This window comes from Mus pahari, chromosome 11 (assembly GCF_900095145.1).
Source record: "Mus pahari chromosome 11, PAHARI_EIJ_v1.1, whole genome shotgun sequence".
Classification (NCBI taxonomy): Eukaryota; Metazoa; Chordata; class Mammalia; order Rodentia; family Muridae; genus Mus; species Mus pahari.
Window position 1 is genome coordinate 69,580,037 of NC_034600.1, and position 14,383 is coordinate 69,594,419.

Below are 14,383 nucleotides of genomic sequence, written 5' to 3' on the forward strand. Positions count from 1 at the left end.
ATATATATATATATATATATATATATATATAGTATATATTATATATACACACACACATATACACATATGTGTGTGTGTGTGTGTGTGTGTGTGTGTAAATTTTGACCTTTCAATGCTATTCTCTCTGACCTTGATAAATAACATTCAATTGCCCGAGCTCACACACTATTTTAAACTTTCTTTATATAAATAAACTCCACATTGTGTAATCTACAGCCACAACTGACCAGACCTCTACAAGTATTCCTAACACTCAGTTCACACATGTACCAAGTATCCCTAACACTCAGTTCACACATGTACCAAATTGGTTTTACTTAGTCTGTTGACAGACATGGTTATTTCTACTTCTTTCCTGTTGTGCATAATGGTGCAATGAATGTGAGGAAAATAGATCTCTTTATGAAGTTCCGATTTCTCCTCTTTTAGGTACATACGGAGAAGGATTACTGGCCATATGGTATTTTTATTTTTAATCTCTTTAGAAACCACCAAAATGCTTCCTACAGTAATTGCAGCCATCTACATTCTCAAAGAGATAAAAGATTCCATTTTTCACACTCTTCCCAACACTTGCTTCTGACACTGCCTTTGAAATAGTAGCAATCCTAAGAGGTGTGGGTTATAATATCATTATTGTTGAATTAATATGCTTAATTCAATCATTAATTAATCATCACAAACAGCTTTTCACATACAGGTTAAGTACATTAGTTTCCTCTTTGGAAACAATGTAGACATTGCATATCTGTTCTTTAAGTCAGCCTTTTAATTTCTGTTTTATTAACTCATGTGATTCATTTATATTTTCAGAATTTGAAATCTTAATCAGGCATAAGTTTGTCTAAAAACTTCCTGTAATCTTATATAGCAGGTTTTTATTTTGCTGATCACTTTCTTATTTGTGCAGAATCCCTTTGCTTGAGTGGAACCCCATCTGTTTATATTTATATTTGTGGCTGAACTTTTAGTTTTCTATCAAAGGAAATCACTGTCAAGTTCAGTGTTGAAGAATATTTTCCTCCCTGGGTTTTAAGGATATAGCGTTATGTTCAGTTCTTTTGCATATTTCAACCTGATTTTTGTGTAATTTAAGATCTACAACCGGTTATTTGTAGAGAACAACTGACCCAGATGTACCATTCCAGTGTATCACATCTACTATACAACTAAGGACAACGAACATCACTGAAGAGAGGGCTGATGATTGAGTCAAGGAACCAGTATTCCTGATGGGAAACAGTATCTCCAATACTTTATGAGTTATGATCCAGAAGCCATAGCAATGAAATATCAACACATCAATGGAATCTCAATACATGGTTGCCTAAGTAAGTTTTGAACAATGATAACACCTGTTAACATCTCAAACAACATTGGCAAAGTCTTATAAGACCTCGTCACAGACTAAGATCTACAAGCTCTATTGAGAATCAGAAGCAATCTTCTCCATTATCTAATCCCAAGAGGTCTTACGCAGTGTGTGTGTGTGTGTGTGTGTGTGTGTGTGTGTGTGTGTGTGTGTTGCTAAAGAAAAGGTTCTATTTCATTGGTGACACTCTGTTCATCTCAGCTGATTTTTCAGCTCCAGAACAAACTTTAAATATTTTGAACTCAAGATAAGATCTAAAGATTGATAGAGTCTTTACTTTCCTCTGAAACTTCACAAACAACATCTCTATTATCTCTTGATCTCTATTATCTACACTGATTGCAGAATCCTTTAAAAAAACAAACAAACACAATTTATTAAAACCAATGCTTAAACACAACATTGAAAAGATCAGAAGGAGTAAAAAGGCTATTTCTCAGGGGAGGTGAAGGCTGGCTGTGGGGCTGGAACTACCGCTGAATTGAAATCAGGGGCAGATCCTGAGGGGCAGGAGCAGCAGGGCAGATATAGGACAGACCCAAATTGATAACAGGAGGTGGCAGAACCATTCTCTAAATAGGTAGGCCCACTGTAGCAAGCAGGAAATCACTGAAAGATAAACTATATCTACAGACATACAGGTTCCACAGCTGTTGTCATGTGTTATGGAAACTTCTGGTGTTTTTTGGTTTTTTTGTTTGTTTGTTTTTGTTTTTGCTCTCCAGCTCTGGTGCACAAGTTGGATCTAGGTCCAGATTTATTTTCCCTGCGGATTTACACCCATTCAGTCTCTATATCTGAGGATGTGTGTCTCCACAGATCTGAGACTTCCTCATCTTTGGATGGTGAATCCTTGGCCTGTTCTTCCTGCAACTGGGTCAGGAGCCTATTGACACAGACAATAAGATCTGAATGTGACATGTATGCCTTCAGGCACTTCAGAGGGAGCAAATCTGTGGACTCACAAAAGTCCTCGGGGTTCTTGTTCATTCATGTGTCCAAGAAGCTACAGAGCGCTTTCTTCCCTTGTTCATCCTCTTCAGAATAAGGGTGAAAGAATGCATACCTCACAAACAGCAGGTCCAGTACCTGGAGCAGGGTGGCAAATCTTCAGTATTTGGAAAGAAAGGCAGGGACAAAGAAGGGTTCCCCTTCCTGCAGAGAAGGCACCAGGTTGTTCACCAGCTTCACCACAGTCTGTTCCCTGATGCGTGCCTCTCTCAGATCCTGTGGGGCAGAAGCATTCTCACCATGGTCTGTGCAGCCTTGGTCTTGGCCGCCTTTGGTCAAGATTTTTCCCTTTCGGGAAAATGGCTACAGGCATTGAAGGCAAGAGTGAACCCTGTGCCTCCAGACACCACTGTGACCTTCCCTGATTCTTTCTTGAGGCCTGAGCCTTGAGTCGTCCGGAGAGAGGGAGAGAAACATCTTGCTCTCTCTAGTGTCTCTGACGAGAGAGCCTGCAGGCCTTGCTCTAACCAATGGGGGTCTCCTGGATACCAAGGTTCTTCATTGTTAGGTCCTTGTCAAGAGGGTGGTTCCATTACTGTCCCTTCTTCAACAGGACATTCTTAAAGGACTCCTTGATCCCCTTTCACTTCCCAGGCGCACAAATCAACACAGGTATATATGTGCTTCCTATTCCACTGCTCCCAGAGATTTCTGGATATAAGCAGTACCTCAGCTTTGCAATCTGGGTCCCTACTGTTGAACTAAAACTGTAACCCTAATCATAAACTCAGCCTTAATTAGCCCAATCTATCATAAACACTAGCCACGTTTTCCTTGCTCTGTTTTTTTCTTTTATTGGATATTTTCTTCATTTACATTTCATTTCCTGGTTTCCCCTCCGGAAACCCCCTATCCGATCCCCCTCTCCCTGCCTCTATGAGGGTGCTCCACTACCCACCCACCCATTCCCACCTCCCCACCCTGGCATTGCCGTACACTGGGACATCGAACTCCCACAGGCCCAGGGACCGCTCCTCCCACTGATGTCCAACAAGGCCATCCTCTGCCATATATCTGGCCAGAACCGTGGGTCCCTCCATGTGTACTCTGATTGGTGGTCCAGTTCCCAGGAGCTGACTGGTTGACACCATTGCTCTTCTCACGGGGCTTTCAGCATCCTTATCTTCCAAGCTGCCACTAAACAGCTCACTGGGCTCTGAGTATTCAATAGCCTTTTCAAATCAAAATTCAAATGCTACCACCAATCTTCTGCCCCCCCCCCATGACATCACACTTCTGATATGAATTTCTATTCTTGTTAGGTTTCTATGCTGTGAGAGAGACCATCACCAGACAAAAATTGGGGAGGAAAGGTTTGTGAGGCTTATATATTCTACATCATAGTCGGTTGAGGCAGGATCTTGAGCTGAGATAAAAGCCATGAATGAGTGTTGTTTGCTGGCTAGTTGCCTGCCCACGGTTTGCTCAACCTGTGTTTTTATACCATTCATCAACAACTGCCCAACAATCCCTCACCCACGTGGTATCACTTACCATGAGCTGGGCCCTCCCACACCAATCATGTAGCAAGAGAATTCCCTTTTGAGGCTCTCAATGAAAATGAGTTAATGAGAAATACAGTTTAAATCAACACACATATGGAGTATGCAGGATCTATATTTGAAGGAACTGCATGTAGATGGTCACTCAGTTATTTAAGAAGCTGGAAATCACAGTCTGTGAAAACTACAGCTTTAGAAACCACAAAATGTAGATCTACGTTCTAACTTAGCCTCTTGAATATGCCCAGCTTTAGTCCATTTCCAGAGTCTATACTTTTTTTCCACACTGTTGGAAAATTATGTTGCCTATAGACATTATCATAATATTTTTGAGGGATTAAAAACACTCAATATGCACTTTTGTCAGACAAATAGTCTAATTTCAACTAAGAAATTACTAGAAACCACTTACTCATTTGTACATTGTATATATTTCATATATCATTTATAATAGCACTTGCCATAAATCAGTTACTGTCATAAATAACTCTAGATTTTTGAGTTAGGGAAGTAAACCTAAGAGTTTTAAGTAAATGACATCACAGTGTGTGTTCTTAACCACAAATTAAATCACTACAATGCTTAAGCTATTTTACTAACTTAATATTATTACATTTTACATGTGAAGCATAATTCAAATTAAAATACATTATAACAAAATAATAATTTGACTTTATCATATTTGATGAGGAGGTTTGATAAAAGATTTATTTGTGCTTGACTAATCAATTTAATTATCTGTATTGATATTTTTAAATAATGTAAATTCTTAGAACTGATGCATATCTAATGTTGAAGGAATTTTTTCTTAAGTATAATAAAAGGATAAGATAATTGTACCTTAAGAATATATATGTATATGTATACATATACATGTATGTATACCTATATCTATACCTATACCTAGATAGATAGATAGATAGATAGATAGATAGATAGATAGATAGATAGATAGATAGATAGATGACTTGTGTGTATCTGTGTGTCTGTGCGTCTGTGTGTGTGTGCATTTTATGGTCATTATGACCATAGACCCATCTTTTTCCTTTGACATTGGGTAATTTTCCTGTATGGAAAACTGTCCCTTTGACTCTGCACATTGCTCAGGTCACGTTAAGTTACATGGACTTGATGTGGAAATACAATTGTCTCAAAATATACACCATGGCCTGCCTGGCCCTCACCCTCATCATCTGAGTCACAAATAGAAATGGATTTAGGCATGATCCAAGTCAAGTCAGACAGTAACTACAGTGTTAGGACAGTAGCAGAAATTATTTGGAGAGATGCCCTTTTTCCTCTCTGGATTTGGCATACTGAAGAGATCTGGACTGTGAGCTCCGGTAGGTACATGCTTGAATATGGGTGCAAATAGGCGAAAGGCAAGCCGTGGTGATACAGTAGACACATAAGAAGTGATTTGTAAGCATTTACATCATCAGCTTCTTAGATGAAGTTGGGAATTCCTGAGTCTCTAGGTGACTAATGTTCAGATGCATCAAGTGAGATCAGGAAGGAGCTGCAAAGTCTAGCCATGACGTTGGGTTCCTGTGTAAGGAAATGCTGTTTTCCTCTGAAAATGATTTGTACAATCTTGAAATCTCCATGCATTGTGTATTAGACTCTCACAGGATGATATATTTCAACTTCCCCTCATAATTATTTGGCAATATCAAGTTTTACTAGCTGATATTTACTGATACATATACTAAAAGTTTTAAAGCTTATTTTTATTATAGAAGAATTAATTTCAACATAATTCTTACCACTTCACTGACTCAATTAGAATTATTATATTTGTCACAACGAAAAAGTTTGTAATGCAAGAACAATAGGTATATGAGGAAAGTCATTTTTGCTCCTTCCCTAATGAAAAACAATAAAATTAAAATAATTCTTAAGTCTTCTATTATTTTATGAAACAGTTTACTGAACATTTAGAAAGAGGTGAGTACTTTTAGAAAGAATACTGGAAAAAAATAAAATTTCCCCATGATTATGCCTAAATAATGCTGTGATCATTTTTATATTAAAATGATGTATTCTTGCTGTTATTTCAGTCCATGGAAAAACATCAGCACCAAGGTAGATTATGTTTTTTTCTTCAGTGAGATAAAATCCATTCACTACAGATTTGTTATACCCTCTTGGCTCACTGTCAGGATGATGACACCATAAGAGAAACACTAACTAACTTGAAGTTTCCAGCTCCTACTGGTATCAGCAGGGTTATTCAGCTGTTTGCATTACCCAGCATCCATCGCTCCCACTGCACACACACACACACACACACACACACACACACACACACACACACACACTTTTAATTTCTTTTCTAAGTATCAGTGATGTAGAATGGAACCTATTTAATTTGTTACATTGCTTTATCATTTAAAACTGCTCATCAGCTTAAATCTATTCATCTTGGTATGGCCCAAATCTCCATATTTTTAGCATTTTATAGTCTTCCAGTTTTCTCAGGTGATATAAGTATGGGTCATTTTCATATTATTGGCATCACAGCTTTCTCTTCACTTTCATAAAATAATAAAGGTAAAATATGATTAAGCACACTCCACCACCTTAACAGCAGTCTTCAAGGTAGGCATGATCTTGAGAGCCAATATGTGGAGATGTAACTATAGATGCTATCATCTCTCAACATACATCTATCATGCATTAAAAGTACATCAAAGAATACTGAGAACACTGGGAAGCCATCAATAAAGCTTTCAAAACTTTCCTGTCCCAAGATGGCATAAATTGTACATGAATTTGATGAGTATTATAGCAAGATACTAGACCCTAGGTCAAGATAGTCTATCAAAAGCATATTAAAATGGTTTTGGTGTAAATGTTTAGAATCCTATTGTTTACCTTAACAGTAAAAGCCATTGTGTGGAAATTACGTACAAGTGTTGATGACTGTATGATATTAAGAGAACACAGGATAGACATGTGAATAAGACCACATGGCTGCTCTTCCATGGCTTTGTGGGGTTTCCATTGTTTTTGTTTGTCCCATTTTCTGTTGCCTGCTTCCTCATTCCTGTGCTAAGCAGCCCACATTTTGTTGTGTTTACAATGCTAATAGTTGTTGTTGTGTTTTATAAAAAGATAAGGAGAGAAGGGGTATGTCTGGTGGGTGGGTGGTAAGGTGTGGGGGAAGGGGGTGCCTCTGCAGACACATGCTTGAAGGACCAGCCACATGGATGGTATAGTATAGAGTAGAGTTTATTCAAGGCATGAGGGAGAGTTGAGGGAATAGAGAAAGAGAAAGGCAGAGAGGAGAGAGAGACAGAGACAGAGACAGAGACACAGAGTGAGACAGAGAGACAGAGACAGAGAGACAGAGTGAGACAGAGAGACAGAGACACAGAGTGAGACAGAGAGACAGAGACAGAAAGAGTAAAGGAGTAGAGGTTGGCCAGAAAGAGAGGTTGGAGAAAGAGCCTCCCTTTTGGAGAGAGGGGGAGAGGGCAAGAGGAAAGAGCAAGAGCAAGAGCAAGAGAGAGAGGAGGGGGCAAGCAGCCCCTTTTATAGTGAGTCAGGCACACCTGGCTGTTGCCAGGTAACTATAGAGCAGAGCCTAGACTAAATGCCAAGAGTTGTGTTTTTATTTGTCTTATTGTGAAATTTAAATAAGAGAGTAATTTTCTTTTGTGAGTAAACTAGGGAATGAGTCAACGCCCTTTTGACTCATTGAAACTTTTCACTGCTTCCCAAATGAGCCTCTGGTCCTAGGAATCTCCCAAATACTAAATGTTATGACATCCTCCGTGGAATCACATGAATGCTTACCACGTGAAATAATTCTGAGTATATTACTGAATCCTAGTAAATAAGATTTAAATTGTAATTTACTAACTTGGCTTTACTTTGCAAGAAGCAAGGCGATATGTTGAAAACACATAGGCTGTTTTTGAGGTTGGTAATCTAAACACATACCAATTTATTAACTTATTTGAAAATCAACTTTTTCCAAATTGTTTGCATTGCTTATTCATTTAAATTTACAGTGATAGGAGATATTCCGCATCTCACCCCTCAGTATTTTGTTTGCAAGACAGGGAAACTGCTTATACTTAGTAATGCAGAACTGCTCAGAAAGCACAAAGGACACAAAGACTAAACTTCCAGAAATAAATCCCAAATCGATGAACAAAACTCCCTGAGTAAGAAATAGCTGCTATAGCCAAGTACAAGAAGCTATGAGCCATGTAAAAATCAGCAACTTCAGTCCAGAGGTTTTTTAATCTTTTATTTATTTATTCAGTTTTTTTATACTCCAGATTTTATTCCCCTCCCAGTCCACCCTTTGACTGTTCCACATCCCATACCTCATTCCCACACCCCTGTCTCCACGTGGATGTCCCCACTACCCACTCCCCACCCAAGCAGACCTCTAAACTCCCTGGGATCTCCAGTATCTTGAGGTTTTGGTATATCTTCTCTGACTGAACCCAGACCAAGCAATCCTCTGCTGTATGTGTTGAGGGACTCTTCAGCTGGTTTATGCTGCCTGGTTGGTGGTCCAGTGTCTGAGAGAGCTCAGGGTCCAGGTTAATTGAGACTGCAGGACGTCCTATTGGGTCACCCTTCTCCTCAGCTTCTTCCAGCTTTTCCCTAATTCAACCACAGGGGTCAGCAGCTTCTGTCCACTGGTTAGGTGCAAATATCTACATCTGACTCTTTCAGTTGCTTGTTGGGTCTCTCAGAGGGCAGTCATGATAAATTCTTTTTTTGTGAGCACTCCATAGCCTCAGTAATAGTGTCAGGCCTAGGGACCTCCCACTTTGGGGCTGTTGCTGGACCTTCTTTTCCTAGGGCTCCTCTCCATTTCCATCCCTGCAGTTCTTCCAGACAGGAACAATTATGGGTCAGGGTTTTGACTGTGGGATGGCAACCCCCTCCCTCAGATTTTTTTTTTTTCCTCTTTTGACAATTTTACCCACCTCAGCACTTAAATCCTCAACTTGTGTTCCAGGCACGCCACCTTGTGGCTTCACTGCTGCCAGTGTCTGTCCTCTGAGAGCTCTGCAGTTTCTTTTTCCTGTCACCAGTAGTTAAAATGTGACAGTGTATTGATTAACAGAGATTAAAGTAAGGGCCTTTGGTTGGGCTAAAAGAATGATGAGCATGTGGAAAAGCTTTGTCTGGCTTTCTTAGTTACTGTATAGAAAGGCAGCCATTAACCCCAAAGAAGTCTATAACGAGAGAATTTCTTCATGGTAACAAGTTGTCAGAAACTGACTGGCAAGGTCTTCCACACACAGAATCTTCTCTCTCAGCATTTTGAATACTAGATTTAATAAATTTGTACAAGTTTACATAATAAGATATAGAGCAAGGGAGTTTTGCCTGAATGTAGAATTTATAGTCCCTGACAGTCAGGGCCTTAGTTATCCGTGTGCTTGGGGAACTTTGACCAACAGACACCACGATCCCTGTGGTTTTGAAGGTACATCCTTGAGGTTCACAAAGTCTGCTTTCCCCGATTTTCTTATCTCTGTACTTCACTGTGTAGATGCAAGCACAACACTGAATCTAACTTTTGCCAGTGATCACAGTCAAGGCGGAAGAACCAGCCTGAACCAGTAATCCTTGCCACCTACCTTCCTATTGGCTCCTAATATGGAACAGATTCACATGGCATGCCTTTAATGAGGTAGACACAAACATTTGAATAAACCTTCACTCCTGAGCTCATGTGGCTTAAACATTGAATATGAAGAAGTGGAAAGCTGGCCTAAATCCCATTATTTGTGTCTCAAGGTACATGGTAGCTTTAAGACCAAGCATATACATAGTTGATATTTATTCTGGAATAGAGGATATTTTTAATAAAACAACACATACTTTGAAAGAAAAATGTCAAAGTACAGTAATTCATTCTGGTTATTTTTAGTGTAGATATTTTCAAAAAAATAATGAAATTTGGGGAGGAAGGTAGTTTGTGTGTTTGTTTCAAAGATAATAATTGATATTTGGAGTCAATGAAAATATTTAAAAATTGGAGTGAAAATTAGATTTACAGAAAATTGAATACTCTAGTGCAAGAGAGCTTAAAAGACTTAACAGACATGGTTATTTGATCTTGATCAATGAAACATACTCAACATATCCACAAACCAATATAATGTGATATATATCACATATAATATATGTAATATATATATATATATATATATATATATATATATATATATATATATATATATATATATATATATATATATATATATATATATATATTATATATATACTCATTTTCTATAGCTTTCCTTCCTTATTCGGGGGAACCTTTAGAAGTAACATAAGAAGTAACCATAATCATCTTTGGTGTAGGGGCAAAATGTCACTACCCAGAAGGCACTAGCCTCTACTTTCACCATGTTACATATCTATACAAAGTTTAGTTCTATTGTTACACTCCAAACAATACAATACAGACATGATTGCATCCATTATTAGGTCTGCTGAAAATATCTGAAAAAAATATATCTCATTTTAATCTTTGAATTATTATTTATGTCATGGGTTATATGAGAGGTTCTTTAGAATCCTTTAAGCATTCTCATAGTAGTATATGCAATTTTCTGTAACTCTGGTTCTCATGCCAATTTTTAATGTTTTCATTGGCTCTACAATGTCTATTATATCTTTGAAGGAAGCAAACAAACAAAATACCCAACTATTTCATGATTTTTGCGAAAACATCTACACTAAAAAAAAAAAAAAATTAACCAGAATAAAATTTTAAGGTGATTTAATAAATAGTTTAAATTGTCTTAATTTCTAAAGTAGTACTGATCTATGTTGCTTTTATATGTAAAATCAATTTTTTATTTTCAGTATTTTTCAATGGTTTAAGTATTTCCTGAGAAGAGAGATTTTAACAATAATTCCAGTGAACTACTTCCTTCCTTATGAAGCATCCTTCCTTGCTTTCAGACAGCTCTTCTGGGTCATTAAGTGACTCCCTTGTAGGTCCCTTTCTCCAGCCCAGACTTCTTTTAGGAAGTCATGATGTAGGATAAGTATCTCACGGTGAACATCTCAAAATTGAACGCTCTACTTTGGTGTCCTTAGGCACAGCTGCCGGTTTTCCTTAAAACTGTGGAGACAACTGACTCATCCTCCCTTCTAACAATCCTTCCAACTTATCCTGTGTGTCACATTGGTCCTGTTTATTCTGTGTCTGGTACTTTTTGTATTTATTATTTCCAATCGTCCCTCACTGTTGCTTCTGAGTTTAAGCATCTGTGATGTTTCTATTTAAGTGAACTACACGACAGGCCCTCACTTTAACTGTGTCCCTCCAGTCTTTTACAATGTCTCCAGTCATACTTAACAGCATCATAAAACCAGTATCCTCCTACTAACCCTTGCTCTGCAATAGATCATCAGATGGACAGCACAGTTTTGGGTAGTGTGGCTTCTTTCCAAATGCCTTCTCCAGATTTACCATGCTTGATTTTCTCCAGTCTTCTCTGCTTTCTCTAGACAGAATTTCTTACACAAAGCAACTTCCTACCTTTGTTTCCAACATCACTTCTAATGCCATCACTTTCTGGAACCATCATTCTCTCCTACCATCTATAGATCTTTGTACCATGTTCATTAAATTTTATAAATGGGTATGGAAGAGGGAGTGGAGAGATTGACCCATGATTGGTTCCCAGCAACCATTTGCAATTCCAGTTCCAGGGAATCTGACATATTCTTCTAACCTGTATAAGGACCTGTATACAAGAAGCATAAACACACACACACACACACACACACACACACTTTTTTAAAAAAATGGAATTTCATATGCCTCTGTATTTTAGCTAATCTAACATCATGATATGTTCCTTGATAATCATTCTAGTCTATAAGTTTCTGAAGAGTTAAGAGTATGTATATATATATATATATATATATATATATATATATATATATATATATATATATATATATATATATTCCCAGACCAACTGGGACTATCAGCACATATTGTTGGTAACACTGAGAAACAATCTAGCCTTATTAAAGAATATTATGCTGCTGCTCGTAATTAATGTGTGGATCATTTAAATTTTAAAAACAAGCAATGTCCTGTATTGGTTTAGACTCTAGGAGGCTCAGTTCAGCTATGGGAGCCCTATTTTTCACACCTATAATCTCAAAGAAGATTTAGCCTCATCCTTGTCAAATGGAGAGAGGGCAGTAATATCTACCTTGTAGGATTTGTAGAAAGGTTATCCATGTGTAAATACACACTAGCTAACTTGACATAGTGCATTGGAAAGACATGATTAATTTTATTAAATATCATTAGTAATATATAACATATTTTTGAAACACTTTTCAGCAAACATTTTCTCAAATGTCACTCAGTAAAATAGAACAGTCAATTTGTTACTGACATGTGTGTGTTTGAAATACAACTAGATTGTGTCACTGAGATATTCTATTTTTTTTTCTGAAATTTAGTATACATTTCTTCAGACTAGGTTGATACTATTCTAGATATTGAGGAAAATAGACAGCTATAAATGTAATCCTTAAGTTAAGCAATTCAGTAGGGCACAGAGATAGGAAATGACCACACATGGCTAATACTAACCTAGTAACAGTACATAAACTGCAAACATTATGCTGGAGAGATGAGAAAGATATATTTTTCTTAAATATCCAAAGTAAAAGCAATGTTCCCCAATTTTAAAATTGATACTTGAGATTTTATGTTAAAGAATCAATCATAAAAGGAAAGGAACTCTATGTTGAAGAATAAAATAATTTTAAACTTAAGATATGGAGTTACAAGCCAAAGTATGCTTTGCAAAATGAAACCCACAGATAACACAGACTTCAGCCTTCCCTATATTTGGTTGCTCTTTGCTCCCACGAAGCCAGAATTGTGCATTTGACTTAGATGTGTTATCTTGTATGCTATTTAGATAGAAAAGGAGGTGTCAACACCCATAAGGCCGACAAAAGAGAGGAAGCTTAAAAATGAATGAAGCTGATAATTAAAACCATTAAAAATTTAAGAATCTTAGAGATAATTTAGTGCAAATCTTTAATGTTCGAGATGAAGGCGCTGAGGTCCCATGTGGGCTTGGATCAATGTCGTTCTGCTCGCTGGATACAGAGCAGGAACTATAACCCAGGTGTCTTAGCTGCCATACTCATTAATTTACCCTGAAGAAAATGACAGCTGAGCAGCATTTCAGACACATAAGCCTTTTTTTCCATTCTCTAATGCATTCTACAGTTCAAGGTCACTAATTAAGGTAAAGCCATCCCACCAATGAATTCATTCCTGAAAAAAAATAACATGAGAGGCCTGGGCAGGAGAAAGGAAGACCAAAACCCAAGAGGTTAGACATTGGTTTTCTGACGTTGGGAGAACTAAAGAGCATGGATTTTAAATTAAGCTAAGGGAACTGAAGATGCATAGATGCTAAAGACTGATTGTTCCTAACAATGAATGTACTTTAAGAGCTTGAATATTACAAATGCTTACAAAATAGATAAAATGAAAGCAAATGAAATTAAAATAACATCACCATTAATAGTAAAATTGCTGAATATTTTTGAAACATCACTCTTATAAAATTACCCCCAAACTGCTATGTGGAATACATACATTCTCATCATTCTTTCCAAATAAATGAAATATTAAGGTAATTTATAATCATGTAAAATCTTATACATTTAAAGCTCATATTCAAAGACTTTATACTTTCAAAAATATTATACCTGGTATATTTTAAGCTGTACAGAATATAGAAGCAAAGTTGTTTTAATCATCCCATTTTCTTATTTATACATTGTAAACTTAAGCAATTTTTAACATTTCCTTGACTATATTTAGGCTCTGTGACATTTAAGTTTTACACAAATGAGAAGCTGGACAACACTAGCAAGATTCCATGTATCTGAGGAAGAATTTTTTATTTGTGGGATACAGAAGCAATCCTTAGCTTGATTATTGAAAGTTATATCGTGGAATTTAGCTTTAAGATGAAATGTGGACTTTGTGAATATATCATGATAACTTTTATTTTATTCTTATTTATTTATTGCATAGCACTGTTGTAAATTAATTAAATTAATTAAGTAATTCACTGATGGGAATTGAATATATGATTGTACACATGTTAGCCAAGCATTCTAAAATTGAGATATATTCCCAGGTCAGTGTTTCTGTAAATAGGTAGTTTTTATACATATGATGGACCATAACACTCTATCATTAATATTACAAATTACCCATGTGATTTTCCACCATGAGTTTCATAACAGCATATTACTATAATAACAGAATACAATTAAGTTTAAATAGCAAGGTACCAAAGTGAATTCATGAAGCTTCAATATCCCAGAATGTAAGGTTTACATTATGCAAACTTTAATCCATGACAGAATTTGAGCTAGAAAACAATGAACTTTAGACCATATACATAACTGATGTCCATTACCTACATCAAAACCCTTTCCATTC

At 36.9% G+C, this 14,383-nt stretch overlaps 1 pseudogene; it reads right to left on the bottom strand.

The window, feature by feature from the left end:
• Positions 1 to 2,146: 2,146 nt before the first annotated feature.
• On the bottom strand, positions 2,147 to 5,109 carry LOC110328917 (annotated as a pseudogene).
• Between the last annotated feature and the right edge of the window lie 9,274 nt (positions 5,110 to 14,383).